Below are 18133 nucleotides of genomic sequence, written 5' to 3'. Positions count from 1 at the left end.
AAAAAAACACAACACTATTAAATCAGCATTTTCTTCATATTTACATCTTTTACTTTACACTTTTCTGTTGAAAATTGGCAACCTCCAACAGTGTGAAATATAATCTGACAAATTTACCTATTGTACTTCTCTTCCACTGTTATTCAGTCACTTCTTCTGAGCCTCACTATGTGAAAATGGATATATCACAGGGATTCTAAAGTACTTACAGTAGTAAATTACCAAAACGTTAGATAACTACAACAGCCATGTTCGAAATCTGATACATTAGGTCACAGGTTCTTAAACTCGGTCCTCAGGACCCCACACAGTGCATGTTTTGCATGTCTCCTCACAGAATCACAAGTGAAATAATTAGCTCCACCTGTGGATCTTTTAAAATGTGTCAGTGAGTAATTACTACACCTGTGCACCTGCTGGGTTACCTGCATAACATGCACTGTGTGGGGTCCTGAGGACAGAGTTTGAGAACCTATGCATTAGGTCAACAATACAGGTTAAAAAGCATGTCCCCAAGGTTTAACAGAATTGGTCTAATTTGTTATAGAAGCCACAAACCTGAGTTACACCTGTATCACCGCTGAGCTAGGCCAGTGCACCAGACATAACAAAGGGAAAGAAGAAAAGAAAGAGAGAAAAAGAAAGACTTAGGGGTATATGCAATTGCGGTCGAATTCGCGGCAATTTTCGCCGTTTTTTAATTCGACTCAATTCGACAGGTGAATCCCGGAAGGTGGCTTCCGGAATTCACCATATTCAATGAAAAACGGATTCGCCAGAGTCGCGGGCGAAAATCGGCCGATTTGGCGGATTTTGCCGCGATTTTAAAAAACGGTAAAAAAACGTGAAAAACCCGGAAAAAAAATGGCGTAGGGTCCCCCCTCCAAAGCATAACCAGCCTCGGGCTCATCGAGCTGGTCCTGGTTCTAAAAATGCAGGGGAAAAATTGGCCAGGGATCCCCCGTATTTTTAAAACCAGCACCGGGCTCTGCGCCTGGTGCTGGTGCCAAAAATACGGGGGACAAAAAGAGTAGGGGTCCCCCGTATTTTTAACACCAGCATCGTGCTCCACTAGCTGGACAGATAATGCCACAGCCGGGGGTCACTTTTATGCCGTGCCCTGTGGCCGTGGCATTAAATATCCAACTAGTCACCCCTGGCCGGGGTACCCTGGGGGAGTGGGGACCCCTTCAATCAAGGGGTCCCCCCCCCCAGCCACCCAAGGGCCAGGGGTGAAGCCCGAGGCTGTCCCCCCCCATCCAATGGGCTGCGGATGGGGGGGCTGATAGCCTTTTGTGATAATAAAAAGATATTGTTTTTTCCAGCAGTACTACAAGTCCCAGCAAGCCTCCCCCGCAAGCTGGTACTTGGAGAACCACAAGTACCAGCATGCGGGAGAAAAACGGGTCCGCTGGTACCTGTAGTACTACTGGGAAAAAAATACCCAAATAAAAACAGGACACACACACCTTGATAGTAAAACTTTATTACACACTACCGACACACACATACTTACCTATGTTGACACGCCGACTGCCACGGTCTCCGACGATCCGAGGGTACCTGTGAAAAAATTATACTCACCTTCCAGCGTCCAGAGATAAATCCACGTCCAGAGAGTAAAATCCACGTACTTGTTTTAAAAAAAAAAACGCAAATACCCGCTCCATACCGGACTAGAAAGGGGTCCAATGCTTTCACATCAGACCCCTTTCTCCCGAATGCCGGGACATCACGTGACTCCTGTCACTGACGTCCCTTCAGCCAATCAGGAAGCGCTACTTCCGTGGCGCTCACCTGATTGGCTGTGCGCTGTCTGTACTGTGACAGCGCATCGCAAAGCCGCTCCATTACTTTCAATGGTGGGAACTTTGCGGGTAGCGGTGGGGTCACCCGCCGGTCAGCCGCTGACCGGCGGGTGACCTCACCGCTAGCCGCTAAGTTCCCACCATTGAATATAATGGAGGGAGCTGTGCGATGCGCTGTCACAGTACAGACAGCGCTCAGCCAATCAGGTGAGCGCAACGAAGTTGCGCTTCCTGATTGGCTTAGAGACCTTTCTGTGACAGCTGTCACTGACAGGTCTCATTCGTGGAAAGGTGTCCCATGTGTCAGCATGGGACCCCTTTCAGTCCGTTATGGAGCGGGTATTTGCGTTTTTTTATTTTTAACAAGTACGTGGATTTATCTCTGGACCATGGCTGAGGTGAGTATATTGATCTTTTTTTTCAGGTATCCGTGGATTCTACATGGAGAAGAGGACCGATGTCGGCGTGTGAACATAGGTAAGTATGTGTGTGTCGGTAGTGTGTAATAAAGTTTTACTGTCGACGGTGTGTGTGTCCTGTTTTTATTTGGGTATTTTTTTCCCAGTAGTACTACAGGTACCAGCGGGCCCGTTTTTCTCCCGCATGCTGGTACTTGTGGTTCTCCAAGTACCAGCTTGCGGGGGAGGCTTGCTGGGACTTGTAGTACTACTGGAAAAAACAATATCTTTTTATTATCACAAAAGGCTATCAGCCCCCCCATCCGCAGCCCATTGGATGGGGGGGACAGCCTCGGGCTTCACCCCTGGCCCTTGGGTGGCTGGGGGGGGGGACCCCTTGATTGAAGGGGTCCCCACTCCCCCAGGGTACCCCGGCCAGGGGTGACTAGTTGGATATTTGATGCCACGGCCGCAAGGCACGGCATAAAAGTGACCCCCGGCTGTGGCATTATCTGTCCAGCTAGTGGAGCCCGATGCTGGTGTTAAAAATACGGGGGACCCCTACTCTTTTTGTCCCCCGTATTTTTGGCACCAGCACCAGGCGCAGAGCCCGGTGCTGGTTTTAAAAATACGGGGGAACCCCTGTCAATTTTTCCCCCGCATTTTTAGAACCAGGACCAGCTCGAAGAGCCCGAGGCTGGTTATGCTTTGGAGGGGGGACCCCACGCCATTTTTTTTTATGATTTCACCGTTCCAGCATAAAAAAAAAATAAAAAAAAAAATAATATTTTAAAAAATATATAAATAATATTTGTGCCTCCAAAAAAAAAAAAAAAAAAAAAAAGTACCTAATCCCTTCTAATATAAATAGATCTGCTATTCCCCCCCAAAAAAAACACAAAAAAAAACATGTTTAAAATTTTTTTATTTGTTTTCACCCTCCAAAGTGTGGCGGATTGAAAATGACGAATTTGCTGTCTAAAAGCACTGCTGTCGAATTTCCAAACTTGAATTGAATATGCTTTGGTCGAATTGCAGCACTTGTATCATTGCAGAAAAGTCGAATTTGCAAAAAGTCGAATTTCAAAAAGTCGAATTTTGAAAGTCCGTTTTTTGGTCAAAAAGCACTGAATTGCATAGGCGATTTTTTTTTTTGGTCGAAAATGACCCGAAATTCGACAATTTCGGGAATTCGACCGCAATTGCATATGCCCCTAAATGTGTGAGACATAAAATTAGCTATATGAAGGAGGATACCAGAATTTAATTAAATAATAATTAGTGACATAAGGGATAACCTAATGATTGTTCAATTAGGCTGTATTTGGTGTAATAGTTGGTGGTGAAGCTCATGCTAATATCTTTGGGGATGTAACAATATTCTAATGTATGTAATTGTGTTGATGCATTTCTTGCTTAGATCAGGGCTTGACAAATCCCAGGGGCCAGGTAGCCATGGAACCTATATTTTGCTGCCTGGCCACCAGATTTTGGAGGGAGGAAGGAGATCCTCTCCAGCCCCAGCAAAGATTTTTGGAATCGTGCCTGTATTGCGGCGGCCATTTCTTGCACAGGAGTGCATGTGCTAGGTGTCTGTCCCGGCCTGCGCTGACTGCTGTGCCTGTCTGTCCCATCCTGCTCTTTCTGATGTCTCCAAACTCCAGCTGCATATAGATCCCCAATAAGAGGTTCTATGCGTGGCCAGGGATTGCGGCTTCGATGGGGTAGTGATGTGGCCACAGGGTAGGAGGGATTGTTTGTCCGAGGTAAGGCTGCCGAGTGGCTGTTTGCCCCCAGGTGCCCCCCTTATCTGTGTGGCCATGGGGGTTGGTTGCTCACTAATGTGGCTGCGGGGGAGGGGGGCCTTGTTGTTTGCCTGGGGGGTAGCTGCACTGCAGAGTGGATGTGGAAGGCTGGTATGTATATAATTAGTCTTTCATGTCTTGATACAGGTACAACTTGGTGAGCTGGGGGACACTGGGGGTTAAACCCCAATGTATTTCTTGCTTAGACTACCCCTTCCCAGACTCCCAAAAGGCAAGACTGACTGTACAAAAAGACAGGAGTTTTCTCAGTGTCATCCATGTCTTGCCCTGAAGACAAGTTATACAACTGCTCCGACTTCACATCTGCCAAACAAATGCCATTCTTTACAAGTGTGTTCTGCTGCACTGGTTTATATGGCCACTCGTGCCATGTAAAAAAGGAAGAACATCTGTAGCTGGCGATTCTGAATCGGTATGGTCAAGCAAAGTTCATTTATTTTATTATTTCAGTAACCAACGTGACTGGCAATTTCAAAGTGGTTGTAAAGTCAGTAATGACATCAAAAAGAGTGACATCACTGATAATATCCTGATGGAAAAATAGTGGGAGAAAAATTATCACAACGGACTTTAAAACAGATTTTAATACTGACAGTGTCCACCTACCACTAACGCTTTTTCAATTTTCAGAGGACAGTAATTCAGTTAAACCGATGACATGAACAATGAAATGTGCCCATGACATTTCCACAGTACATAGAATAAGGATTTGGTCAGCTTTTGCATTGTGTCCTTACTACAGATAAAGACAAGCAACAGTGTTTTCCAGTGATAAAGCCTCAATTAGTAGAAGCCAAAAGCAAACTACTGTAGTCTACTAACACTATGACAAAAGGAGGCATGGCAAGTGCATGAGATAGCAGATAACAGGGCAGCAGCTATTGTATTCTAGAAAGTTTACAAGATAATAGACTTTCAATGAATTATTCAGCATTTTTCCCTTATTATCGCTTCCTGTGAGGGGGAGGGGAGGTATTGGTCCGGATGTTTTGAAGCATAAATTAGTGGTAAACTACTAAGCCAATTCTCTTTTAGGGCTACCAGACGCACAGGAAAAGTTCATGCATTTAAATGTTTTGCGTGTACTTTATGCGAAATGTCAGCAGAGGAAAATAAAATCATACAGAATGTGTGCAGCTGGAAAGGGCTCTGCTTCTACAACATTGTGGGTGATTATGTGCCCAGGAGACATTGATCTGCAGGGGAATAGAAGGGCCAAAGTACTGTACATTGGTGTTAATGATGGACTTAATCAGGCAAACACCAGTGATTCCTACATAAAAGCTTCTTTTGCATCTTTAATACCCCCTTTCACACAACTTGCCCCCTTTCACACAACACACACATACGGGTTTAGCAAGTCAGCAACTTCCCAGGTCCCAGACCCAACCCTGGTAAAGAGCAGGGTCAGGAAGCCGGGACTAATGCGGCATACACACTATACAATACTGTACACAATCTGAACGATATTATTCAGTCCTAAATGATATTGCATAATGGGTATGCCAGTGACGTGCGGTGGGGTGAGGCAGGTGAGACAGAGCCTTTCCTGTCATACTTATGTTTAAACAAGAGTTTTGAATGAATAAAGTATATGAAAAATACCAATAAATTTGTTTGAAATATCTTCTTTGCATTGTTCTAATATTTTTATAGTCCAAACTCTGGAGTAAAACGTCTATGGCAGGTGAGGCAGTGCCTCACCTATGTATCCTTTCCACACATCTCTGATCAAAACTCACCAAATGTCCAGGAGTTTATACTGCAGCACCTGTGTATAATGCCCAGATGTACCCTTTGGCTTATATATTGCATGGAAATCTGGCTCTGGTGCTAGCCAGTGCCTCCTGAGCCATTTAGCTCACCGCAAGTCCCTGGGGCATGCATAGTCCGACGTACAATGCGCGCCCCCGCAGGTCGCATGTGACGTCATACTGCATGCAGTCTTGATGAGGTGATATTGTGTGGTTTTGAACTCCAGTGATGACTGTTTCTAGACATCGTCTGTAGTGTGTACACATGATCCGATCCGATCTCGTATGATATGGGATCGCATAATGTGTACATAGCATAAGCATTCACACTAAGCATAATCCCAGGCTGCAGCGCATTCCGCTCATCATATGCATGATACTTATGAGCGATTCAGTCCTACGTATCTAGTTATTTTCTATGGAATGGCGGTTTCTAGGGAGCAACAACACCAACACCCACAAAAGAATGGTTTGCTCAAACAGGTCTCCATCGGTGGGTGGCATTACTGAGCACCCCAAAGGGGTAACAGCATAGCAGCCAGCAGGGGTCTGGGATAGCGGGCACCCTGTGCGATTGCATGGGACACCCGCCCCTAGAAAAGGCCCTGCTGGACCTACTGTGTGTCAAAAACCATTCCTCACATCATTACATAACCAGAAGTCTGTTGACACAAGGCAGTTTTTACACCAAAATCTGACCCTATCATCTCTATATCACAGCAAAATTGAGACCAGGCAACGTTTTTTCAATCTTTACCTGTCCAATGCTGGTGATCCTGAACCTCTAAAATCTCTGTTTCCGGTTCTTAGCGGAGTGAAACTCACAATGGTCTTCTGCTGCCACAACCGTCCATTTCAGGAAAATAAGATAGGCAACACTACATACCACTGATGTAACGCATGATAATTTCACTTTACTCGTCACATTACCGTCACGGTGGACCAATCAGGGCATTCTCCTCTGACACTTTCAAGATGAAGGCCTCACATAGCTAGGGATAAACTTAAGTCTAGGAAGACGGGAGGGCAGATTACTGTAGGTGTCCCATATATTTTGACATTTACGTATGCTTTTTTAGGGTGGTAGTCAGTTTGCCGGAAGTTGGGATCCAGTATACCGGCGCCGGAATCCCGACACCTATTCTCTCTTCTTGGGGGTCCACAACCCCCCCTGGAGGAAGAATAAATAGCGTGGCGCGGTGCTATCAGCATGGCGAGCGCAGCAAGCCTGCAAGGGGCTCATTTGCGCTCGCCCAACTGTCGGGATCCCGGCGCCGGTGTGCTGCCCGCCAGGAACCCGGCCGCCGGCAAACCATACTACACCCGCTTTTTTAGGGGGTGTATACTGTAACTTGGAATGGCTCACATACAATGAATATTATAATCCTAAAACCTTGCAAAAGAGATTTTTACAAGTATTTGCAGATAAGACACTTGATTCAATCTTTAGAACCAGTTATGCCAATTCTGGTAAATTGCAATTGCTCTTTACTATTGCTTACTGCTCTGCCATATAGGACAAGCTATTCATACTCTGACTTGTTGCCCGCCACTACAGAAGTATTGCCTATGGATTGTAGATATCCTTCTTGTAGATTCTTCCAATGTGCTATCATACAGCATTTGGAAAGCTCTATGCATTTCGAAAGCTCCATTCCACTATACTTCAGATTGCCTTCCTTTCAAGGGGCCAAGGAGGACATATCACGCCAGGGGAATCTAGTACCTGTCTTAAATGCTTAAATGTAAATGAACCTGTGTGTCCTTTTATGTGGGTCTGTGAAAAAAAATAAGATTTTACTTACCGGTAAATCTATTCCTCGTAGTCCGTAGAGGATGCTGGGGACTCCGTAAGGACCATGGGGAATAGACGGGCTCCGCAGGAGAAAGGGCACTTTAAGAAAGCTTTGGATTCTGGGTGTGCACTGGCTCCTCCCTCTATGTCCCTCCTCCAGACCTCAGTTAGAGAAACTGTGCCCAGAGGAGATGAACAGTACGAGGAAAGGATTTTTGTAAATCTAAGGGCAAGATTCATACCAGCCACACCAATCACACCGTATAACTTGTGATAAACTACCCAGTTAACAGTATGAACAATAACATAGCCTCGGTTCAAACCCGATCAACTATAACATAACCCTTATGTAAGCAATAACTATATACAAGTCTTGCAGAAGAAGTCCGCACTTGGGACCGGCGCCCAGCATCCTCTACGGACTACGAGAAATAGATTTACCGGTAAGTAAAATCTTATTTTCTCTAACGTCCTAGAGGATGCTGGGGACTCCGTAAGGACCATGGAGATTATACCAAAGCTCCCAAACGGGCGGGAGAGTGCGGATGACTCTGCAGCACCGATTGAGCAAACAGGAGGTCCTCCTCAGCCAGGGTATCAAACTTATAGAACTTTGCAAAGGTGTTTGACCCCGACCAAGTAGCAGCTTGGCACAGTTGTAGTGCCGAGACCCCTCGGGCAGCCACCCAAGAAGAGCCCACCTTCCTAGTGGAATGGGCCTTATCCGATTTAGGCAATGGCAATCCTGCCGAAGAATGCGCCTGCTGAATCGTGTTACAGGCGAGCAATAGTCTGCTTTGAAGCAGGAGCGCCAACCTTGTTGGCCGCATACAGAGCAAACAGAGCTTCGGTCTTCCTGATCCTAGCCGTTCTGGTCACATAAATCTTCAAAGCCCTGACCACATCCAGGGACTTGGAATCCTCCAAGTCCCGTGTAGCCACAGGCACGACAATAGGTTGGTTCATATGAAAAGATGAGAACACCTTGGGCAGAAATTGAGTCCTCAACTCTGCCCTATCCACGTGAAAAATCAGGTATGGGCTTTTATATGATAAAGCCGCCAATTCCGAAACCCGCCTTGCAGAAGCTAAGGCCAACAACATGACCACTTTCCAAGTGAGGTATTTCAACTCTACTGTTTTGAGTGGTTCAAACGAAGGTGACTTAATACCACGTTAAGGTCCCAAGGCGCCACCGTAGGTACAAAGGGAGGCTGAATATGCAGCACGCCCTTCACAAAAGTCTGTACTTCAGGAAGAGAAGCCAATTCTCTTTGAAAGAAAATGGATAAGGCCGAAATTTGAACCTTTATGGACCCTAATTTTAGGCCCAAATTCACTCCCGTTTGAAGGAAGTGAAGCAGACGGCCCAACTGGAACTCCTCCATAGGAGCAGTTCTGGCCTCACACCAAGAAACATATTTTCGCCATATACGGTGATAATATTTCGACGTCACGTCCTTCCTAGCCTTGATCAGGGTAGGAATGACCTCCTCCGGAATCCCTTTTTCTGCTAGGATCCGGCGTTCAACCGCCATGCCGTCAAACGCAGCCGCGGTAAGTCTTGGAACAGACAGGGCCCCTGCTGCAGCAGGTCGTGCCTTAGAGGAAGAGGCCACGGATCTTCTGTGAGCAACTCTTGCAGATCCAGATACCAAGTCCTCCTTGGCCAATCTGGAACAATGAGGATTGTTCTGACCCTTCTTATTCTTATTATCCTCAACACCTTGGGTATGAGAGGTAGAGGAGGAAACACATAGACCGATCTGAACACCCAAGGTGTCACCAGAGCGTCTACCGCAACCGCCTGAGCGTCTCTTGACCTGGCGCAATACCTCTTTAGCTTTTTGTTGAGGCGGGACGCCATCATGTCTATCTGAGGCAGTCCTCACCGATCCGTGATCTGTGTGAAGACTTCTTGATGAAGTCCCCACTCTCCCGGATGCAGGTCGTGCCTGCTGAGAAAGTCCGCCTCCCAGTTGTCCACCCCCGGGATGAACACTGCTGATAGTGCGCTTACATGGCCTTCCGCCCAGCGTAAAATCCTGGTCGCCTCTGCCATGGCCACTCTGCTCCTTGTGCCGCCTTGACGGTTTACATGAGCCACTGCCGTGACATTGTCTGACTGAATCAGAACCGGTTTGTTCCGAAGCCATTCCTCCGCTTGGCGTAGGGCGTTGTATATGGCCCTCAACTCCAGGACATTGATGTGGACACCAGTCTCTAGGCTTGACCAGAGACCCTGGAAATTTCTTCCTAGTGCGACAGCTCCCCAACCTCGGAGGCTCGCGTCCGTGGTCACCAGGACCCAGTCCTGAATGCCGAACCTGCGACCCTCCAGGAGGTGAGCACTGCGCAGCCACCACAGGAGACACCCTGGCCCTGGGAGACAGGGTGATCCATTTTTGCATGTGTAGATGGGACCCGGACCATTTGTCCAATAGGTCCCATTGAAAGGTCCTGCATGGAACCTGCGAAGGGGATGGCCTCGTATGAAGCCACCATCTTCCCCAGAACCCTCGTGCAATGATGCACTGAAACCTTTTTTGGCTTCAATAGGTTCCTGACCAGAGCTACGAGCTCCTGAGCCTTCTCCACTGGAAGAAAAACTCTTTTTTGGTCTGTGTCTAGAATCAGGCCCAAAAAGGGCAGACGCGTTGCAGGGACTAGCTGGGATTTCGGTAAATTGAGAATCCAGCCGTGCCTCTGCAACGTCTTCACGGACAGAGACACGCTTGTCCAGCAACCTCTCCCGAGATCTCGCCTTTATGAGGAGATCCTCCAAGTACGGGATTAATTGTGACGCCCTGCCTGCGCAGGAGCACCATCATTTCCGCCATTACCTTTGTGAAAATTCTCGGGGCTGTGGAAAGACCAAACGGCAACGTCTGAAATTGGTAGTGACAGTCCTGTACTGCAAATCTCAGGAACGCCTGGTGAGGAGGGAAAATCGGAACATGAAGGTACGCATCCTTTATGTCCAGGGACACCATCCAATCCCCTCCCTCCAGGCTGGCGATGACCGCTCTGAGCGACTCCATTTTGAACTTAAACCTCTTCAAGTACAGGTTCAGGGATTTCAGATTTAAAATGGGTCTGACCAAACCGTCCGGTTTCGGTACCACAAACAGGGATGAATAATAACCCTCTCCTTGCTGGAGATGAGGAACTTTGACTATCACCTGTTGAATGTACAATTTGTGAATTGCAGCTAACACCAGCTCCCTCTCCGACGGGGAAGCCGGCAGAGCCGATTTGAAAAACCGGCAAGGAGGCATGTCTTCGAATTCCAGTCTGTATCCCTGGGAAACCATCTCTATTGCCCAGGGATCCACCTGTGAGAGAACCCAGACGTGGCTGAACAGACAAAGAACGTGCCCCCACTTGATCTGACTTCCCCCCCCCGGAAAGCCCCAGCGTCATGCGGTGGACTTTGCGGAAGTAGGGGAGGACTTCTGCTCTTGGAAACTAGCTGAGTGCAGCTTTCTTCCCTTGCCTTTACCTCTGGCAACAAAGGATGATCCTCGTACCTTCTTGCTTTTATTGGAACGAAAGGACTGCATTTGATAATGCGGTACCTTCTTAGCATGCTGCGGGGGAACATAAGGTAAAAAATTCGATTTACCGGCCGCAGCAGTAGAGACAAGGTCCGAGAGGCCTTCTCCAAACAACTCCTCCCCCTTGTAAGGCAATGACTCCATATGCCGCTTTGAGTCGGCGTCTCCCGTCCACTGTCGGGTCCACAAGAGTCGCCTAGCAGAAATAGACATAGCGTTTATTCTGGAGCTTAGTAAACAAATGTCTCTCTGAGCATCCCTCATATACAAGGCAGCATCTCTGATATGCTCAATGGTCATTAGAATGGTATCCCTATCTAAGGTGTCAATCTCCGTAGATAAGGAGTCTGCCCATGTCACGACAGCACTACAAACCCAGGCCGATGCCATGGCCGGTCTAACGATAGTTCCTGAATGTGTGTAAATGTGCTTCATGGTAATTTCCTGCTTGCGATCAGCAGGATCCTTGAGGGGAGCAGTATCCGGAGAAGGCAGTGCCACCTTCTTGGATAAGCGTGTCAGTGCCTTGTCTACTTTAGGCGAAGATTCCCATCGTATCCTATCCTTCTGTGGAAAAGGATACGGCATAAGAATCCTTTTGGGAACATGTAGTCTCCTATCCGGAGACTCCCAAGCCTTTTCGCACAATTCGCTTAGCTCAAATGAGGACGGAAACGTGACCTGAGGCTTTTTCCCTTTATACATGTGAACCCTCGTGTCAGGGACAGGGAGTTCCTCAGTGATATGCAAAACCTCTTTTATGGCAATAATCATGTATCGAATACCCTTTGCCACCTTCGGCTGTAATTTTGCATCCTCAGTCGACACTAGAGTCAGTATCTGTGTCGGTATCTGTGTCAGCGACCTGGGATATGGGGCGCTTTGAGACCCTGAAGGTCCTGGCGCCACAGGGACAGGCACGGTCTGGCTACCTGACTGATCCCTAGCCTCAGCCTTGTCTAACCTTTTATGCAGGAGATTCACATTTGCATTTAAGACATTCAGCATATCCACCCAGTCAGGTGTCGGCGTTGCCGACGGCGACCTGACATTCAAACACTCCCCCTCCACATTAAGCGAGCCTTCCTCGTCAAACATGTCGACACACACGTACCGACACACTTCATACACAAAGGGAAACTCTTTTCTGAAGACAGTATACCCTTTAAGGCCCTTTGGAGAGACAGAGAGAGAGTATGCCAGCACACACCCCAGCACAATGACCCTGGAGACCAACATAAAATGTTTTTCCCCAACAGCGCTGTATAATATCTTATCCGCCAATTATGTGCCCCCCTCTCTTTTAAACACCCCTTCACCGTGTGTAAGCAGGGGAGAGTCCGGGGAGCTTCCTCTCAGCGTTCTGTGGAGAGAAAAATGGCGCTGGTGGGTGCTGAGGGAGAAGCCCCGCCCCCTCGGCGGCGGGCTTCGGTCCCGCTCAAATTTGTGTAAAAATGGCGGGGGCTCTTTTATATACATGTACAGTGCCCAGCTGTACATGTATATATCTTTTTGCCATGTTTTGAGGTATTATTGCTGCCCAGGGCGTCCCCCCTGCGCCCTACACCCATACAGTGACCGGAGTGCGTGAGGTGTGTGGAGCAATGACGCACAGCTGCGGTGCTGTGCGTTACCTCAGTGAAGCCGCTGAAGGCTTCTGCCGCCTGAGACGTCTTCTTGCTTCTGTTCTTCTGGCTCTGTGAGGAGAACGGCGGCGTGGCTCCGGGGGTGGACGCCCAGGACGAACCTGTGTTCACCCCCTCTGGAGCTAATGGTGTCCAGTAGCCGAGGAAGCAGATACTATCATTTAAGTAGGTCTGCTCCTCTCTCCCCAGTCCCTCGATGCAGGGAGCCTGTTGCCAGCAGTGCTCCCTGTAAAAATAAGAATTTACTCACCGGTAATTCTATTTCTCGTAGTCCGTAGTGGATGCTGGGACTCCGTAAGGACCATGGGGAATAGCGGCTCCGCAGCAGACTGGGCACAACTATAAAGAAAGCTTTAGACTACTGGTGTGCACTGGCTCCTCCCACTATGACCCTCCTCCAGACTTCAGTTAGGATACTGTGCCCGGAAGAGCTGACACAATAAGGAAGGATTTTGAATCCCGGGTAAGACTCATACCAGCCACACCAATCACACCGTATAACTCGTGATACAATACCCAGTTAACAGTATGATAACAACTGAGCCTCTCAACAGATGGCTCAACAATAACTATATACAAGTATTGCAGACAATCCGCACTTGGGATGGGCGCCCAGCATCCACTACGGAATACGAGAAATAGAATTACCGGTGAGTAAATTCTTATTTTCTCTGACGTCCTAAGTGGATGCTGGGACTCCGTAAGTACCATGGGGAATATACCAAAGCTCCCAAACGGGCGGGAGAGTGCGGCTGACTCTGCAGCACCGAATGGGCAAACTCTAGGTCCTCCTCAGCCAGGGTGTCGTCAACCTTGTAGAATTTAGCAAATGTGTTTGACCCTGACCAAGTAGCTGCTCGGCAAAGTTGTAGAGCAGAGACCCCTGGGGCAGCCGCCCAAGAAGAGCCCACCTTCCTCGTGGAATGGGCTTTCACTGATTTAGGATGCGGCAGTCCAGCCGCAGAATGTGCAAGCTGAATCGTACTACAGATCCAGCGAGCAATAGTCTGCTTTGAAGCAGGTGCACCCAACTTGTTGGGCGCGTACAGGATAAATAGCGAGTCAGTCTTCCTGACTCCAGCTGTCCTGGAAACATAAATTTTCAGGGCCCTGACTACGTCCAGCAACTTGGAAGCCTCCAAGTCTTTAGTAGCCGCAGGCACCACGATAGGTTGGTTCAGATTAAAAGCAGATACCACCTTAGGGAGAAATTGGGGACGAGTCCTCAATTCTGCCCTATCCACATGGAAAATAAGATTTTACTTACCGATAAATCTATTTCTCGTAGTCCGTAGTGGATGCTGGAGACTCCGTCAGGACCATGGGGAATAGCGGGCTCCGCAGGAGACAGGGCACATCTAAAAAGCTCTTTAGGTCACATGGTGTGTACTGGCTCCTCCCCCCATGACCCTCCTCCAGGCTTCAGTTAGGTACTGTGCCCGGACGAGCGTACACAATAAGGAAGGATCTTGAATCCCGGGTAAGACTCATACCAGCCACACCAATCACACCGTACAACTTGTGATCTGAATCCAGTTAACAGTATGATAACAAAACGAAGTAGCCTCTAAGAAGATGGCTCACAACAATAGTAATAACCCGATTTTTTGTAACAATAACTATGTACAAACATTGCAGACAATCCGCACTTGGGATGGGCGCCCAGCATCCACTACGGACTACGAGAAATAGATTTATCGGTAAGTAAAATCTTATTTTCTCTAACGTCCTAGTGGATGCTGGGGACTCCGTCAGGACCATGGGGATTATACCAAAGCTCCCAAACGGGCGGGAGAGTGCGGATGACTCTGCAGCACCGAATGAGAGAACTCCAGGTCCTCTTTAGCCAGAGTATCAAATTTGTAAAATTTTACAAACGTGTTCTCCCCTGACCACGTAGCTGCTCGGCAAAGTTATAATGCCGAGACTCCTCGGGCAGCCGCCCAGGATGATGCCACCTTCCTTGTGGAATGGGCATCTACATATTTCGACTGTGACAGGCCTGCCACAGAATGTGCAAGCTGAATTGTACTACAAATCCAGCGTGCAATAGACTGCTTAGAAGCAGAAGCACCCAGCTTGTTGGGTGCATACAATATAAACAGCAAGTCAGACTTTCCGACTCCAGCCGTCCTAACTATATATTTATCTTTAGGGCCCTGACAACGTCTAGTAACTTGGAGTCCTCCAAGTTCCCAGTAGCCGCAGGCACCACCATAGGTTGTTTCAGGTGAAAACGCTGACACCCCTTTAGGAAGACACTGGAGACGAGTCCCAGTTCTGCCCTGTTCAAATGGAAAATTTTAATATGGCTTTTTGTAAAACAAAGCCGCCCATTCTGACAATCGCCTGGCCGAGGCCAGGCTAACAACATGGTCACTTTCCATGTGAGATATTGGTCAACAGCATGGTCACTTTCCATGAGAGATATTTCAAATCCACAGATTTGAGCGGTTCAAACCAATATGATTTTAAGGAATCCCAACACTATGTTGAGATCCCACGGTGCCCCTAGAGGCACAAAAGAACTGTATATGCAATACACCCTTTACAATCTGGACTTCAGGAACTGAAGTCAATTTTTTTTTTTTTTTTTTTGTAAGAAAATCTACAGGGCCGAAATTTAAATCTTAATGAACCCCAGTTTGAGGCTCAAAACACTCCTGTTTCAGGAAGTGCAGAATCGACCTAGTTGAATTTCCTTCGTGGAGCCTTCCTGGCCTTACCCACGCAACATATTTTCACCACATGTGGTGATGACGTTGTGCGGTCACCTCCTTCCTGGCTTTGACCAAGGTAGGTATGACCTCTTATGGAATGCCTCTTCAGGATCCGGTATTCAACCGCCATGGCGTCAAACGCAGCCGCGGTAAGTCTTGGAAAAGACATGGTACTTGCTGAAGCAAGTCCCTTCTTAGCTCCCCAGGCCCTTAGTCCTCTGTGAGCATCTCTTGAAGCTCCGGGTACCAAATCCCTCTTGGCCCATCCGGAGCCACTAGTATAGTTCATACTCCTCTATGTCTTATAATTCTCAATACCTTGGTTATGAGAAACAGAGGAGGGAACACATACACTGACTGGTACACCCACGGTGTTACCAGAACATCCACAGCTATCGCCTGAAGGTCTCATGACCTGGCGGAATACCTGTCCCGTTTTTCGGACGGGACGCCATCATGTCCACCTTTGGTCTTTGCCAACGGTCCATAATCATGCTGAAAAACTTCCCTATGAAGTTTCCACTCTCCCGGGTGGAGGTCATGCCTGCTGAGGAAGTCTGCTTCCCAGTCGTCCACTCCCGGAAAGAACACTGCTGACAGTGCTATCACATGATTTTCCGCCTAGCGAAAAATCCTTGCAGTTTTGTCACTGCCCTCCTGCTTCTTGTGCCGTCCTTTCTGTTTACGTGGGCGACTGCCGTGATGTTATCCCACCGGATCAATACCGGCTGACCTTGAAGCAGAGGTCTTGCTAAGTTTAGAGCATTACAAATTTGCTCTAAGCTTATTTATGCGGAGAGAATTCTCCAGATTTAATCACACTTCCCTGGAAATTTTTTCCCTGTGTGACTGTTCCCCAGCCTCTCAGGCTGGCCTCCGTGGTCACCGGCATCCAATCCTGAATGCCGAATCTGCGGCCCTCTAGAAGATGAGCACTCTGTAATCACCACAGGAGAGACACCCTTGTCCTTGGATATAGGGTTATCCGCTGATGCATCTGAGGATGCGATCCGGACCATTTGTCCAGCAGATCCCACTGAAGAGTTCTTGCGGGAATCTGCCGAATGGAATAGCTTCGTAATAAGCCACCATTTTTACCAGGACTCTTGTGCAAAGATGCACTTACACTTTTCCTGGTTTTAGGAGGATCCCGATTAGTTCGGATAACTCCCTGGCTTTCTCCACTGGGAGAAACACGTTTTTCTGGACTGTGTCCAGAATCATCCCTAGGAACAGTAGACGTGTCGTCGGAAAAGCTGCGATTTTGGAATATTTAGAATCCACTCGTGCTGTCGTAGAACTATTAAAGATAGTGCTACTCCGACCTCCAACTGTTCTCTGGACCTTGCCCTTATCAGGAAAGCGTCCAAGTTTCTTTTAAGAAAAATCATCATTTCGGCCATTACCTTGGTAAAGACCCGGGGCGCCGTGGACAATCCAAACGGCAGCGTCTGAACTGATAGTGACAGTTCTGTACCAGGAACCTGAGGTACCCTTGGTGAGAAGGGCAAATTTGGACATGTAGGTAAGTGTCCCTGATATCCAGTGACACCATATCGTCCCCTTCTTCCTGGTTCGCTATCACTGCTCCGAGTGACTTCATCTTGATTTGAACGCTTGAACGTAAGTGTTCAAATATTTCAGATCTCACCGAGCCGGTTGGCTTCAGTACCACAATATAGTGTGGAATACTACCCCCTTCTGTAAGAGGGGTACTTTTATTATCACCTGCTGGGAATACAGCCTGTGAATTGTGTGAGGGGGAGACATCTCGAATTTCCAATGTACACCTGGGATACTACATGTAGGATCCCGGAGTTCCCTTGCGAGTGAGCCCACTGCGTGCTGAAACTCTTGAGATGACCCCCTACCGCACCTGAGTCCGCTTGTACGACCCCAGCGTTATGCTGCGGACTTGGCAGAAGCTGTGAGGGGCTTCTGTTCCTGGGAATGGACTGCTTGCTGCAGTCTTCTTCCCTTTCCTCTACCCCTGGGCAGATATGACTGGCCTTTGCCCGCCTGCCCGTATGGGGACGAAAGGACTGAGACTGAAAAGACTGTGTCCTTTCTTGCCGATATGTGACTCGGGGTAACAAAAGGTGGATTTTTCAGCTGTTGCCATGGCCACCAGGTCCAATGGACCGCCCCTTTATACGGCAATACTTCCATATGCCGTCTGTAATCTGCCTCACCTGACCACTGTCGTGTCTTCGTCTGGCAGATATGTACATCACATTTACTCTTGATGCCAGAATGCAATATATGCCTCTGCGCATCACGCATATATAGAAATGCATCCTCAAAATGCTCTATAGTAAATAAAATCTTGTCCCTGTCAAGGGTATCAAAATTTTCAGTCAGGAAATCCGACCAAGCCCCCTCAGCGCTGCATATCCAGGCTGAGGCGATTGCTGGTCGTAGTATAACACCAGTATGTGTGTATATACTGTTATGATATTTTCCAGCTTCCTATCAGCTGGCTCTTTGAGGCGGCCGTATCTGGAGACGGTAACGCCATGTTTTTATAAGCGTGTGAGCGCCTTATCCACCCTAAGGTGCTTACTTCTGGCGGGAAAGGGTATACCGCCCATAACTTTCTATCGGAGGAACCCCACGTATCATCACACAC

The 18133-nt window shown here is 48.0% G+C and overlaps 1 protein-coding gene across 4 annotated transcripts in view; it reads right to left on the bottom strand.

The window, feature by feature from the left end:
* CDK4 (cyclin dependent kinase 4) overlaps positions 1-18133 on the bottom strand; it is a 127059-nt gene that overhangs the window by 60716 nt on the left and 48210 nt on the right. The window lies entirely within an intron of this gene.

This window comes from Pseudophryne corroboree, chromosome 2, assembly GCF_028390025.1.
Source record: "Pseudophryne corroboree isolate aPseCor3 chromosome 2, aPseCor3.hap2, whole genome shotgun sequence".
Lineage (NCBI taxonomy): Eukaryota > Metazoa > Chordata > Amphibia > Anura > Myobatrachidae > Pseudophryne > Pseudophryne corroboree.
Note: the sequence above shows the minus strand (reverse complement) of the source record. Positions and strands in the feature narration are given on the sequence as shown.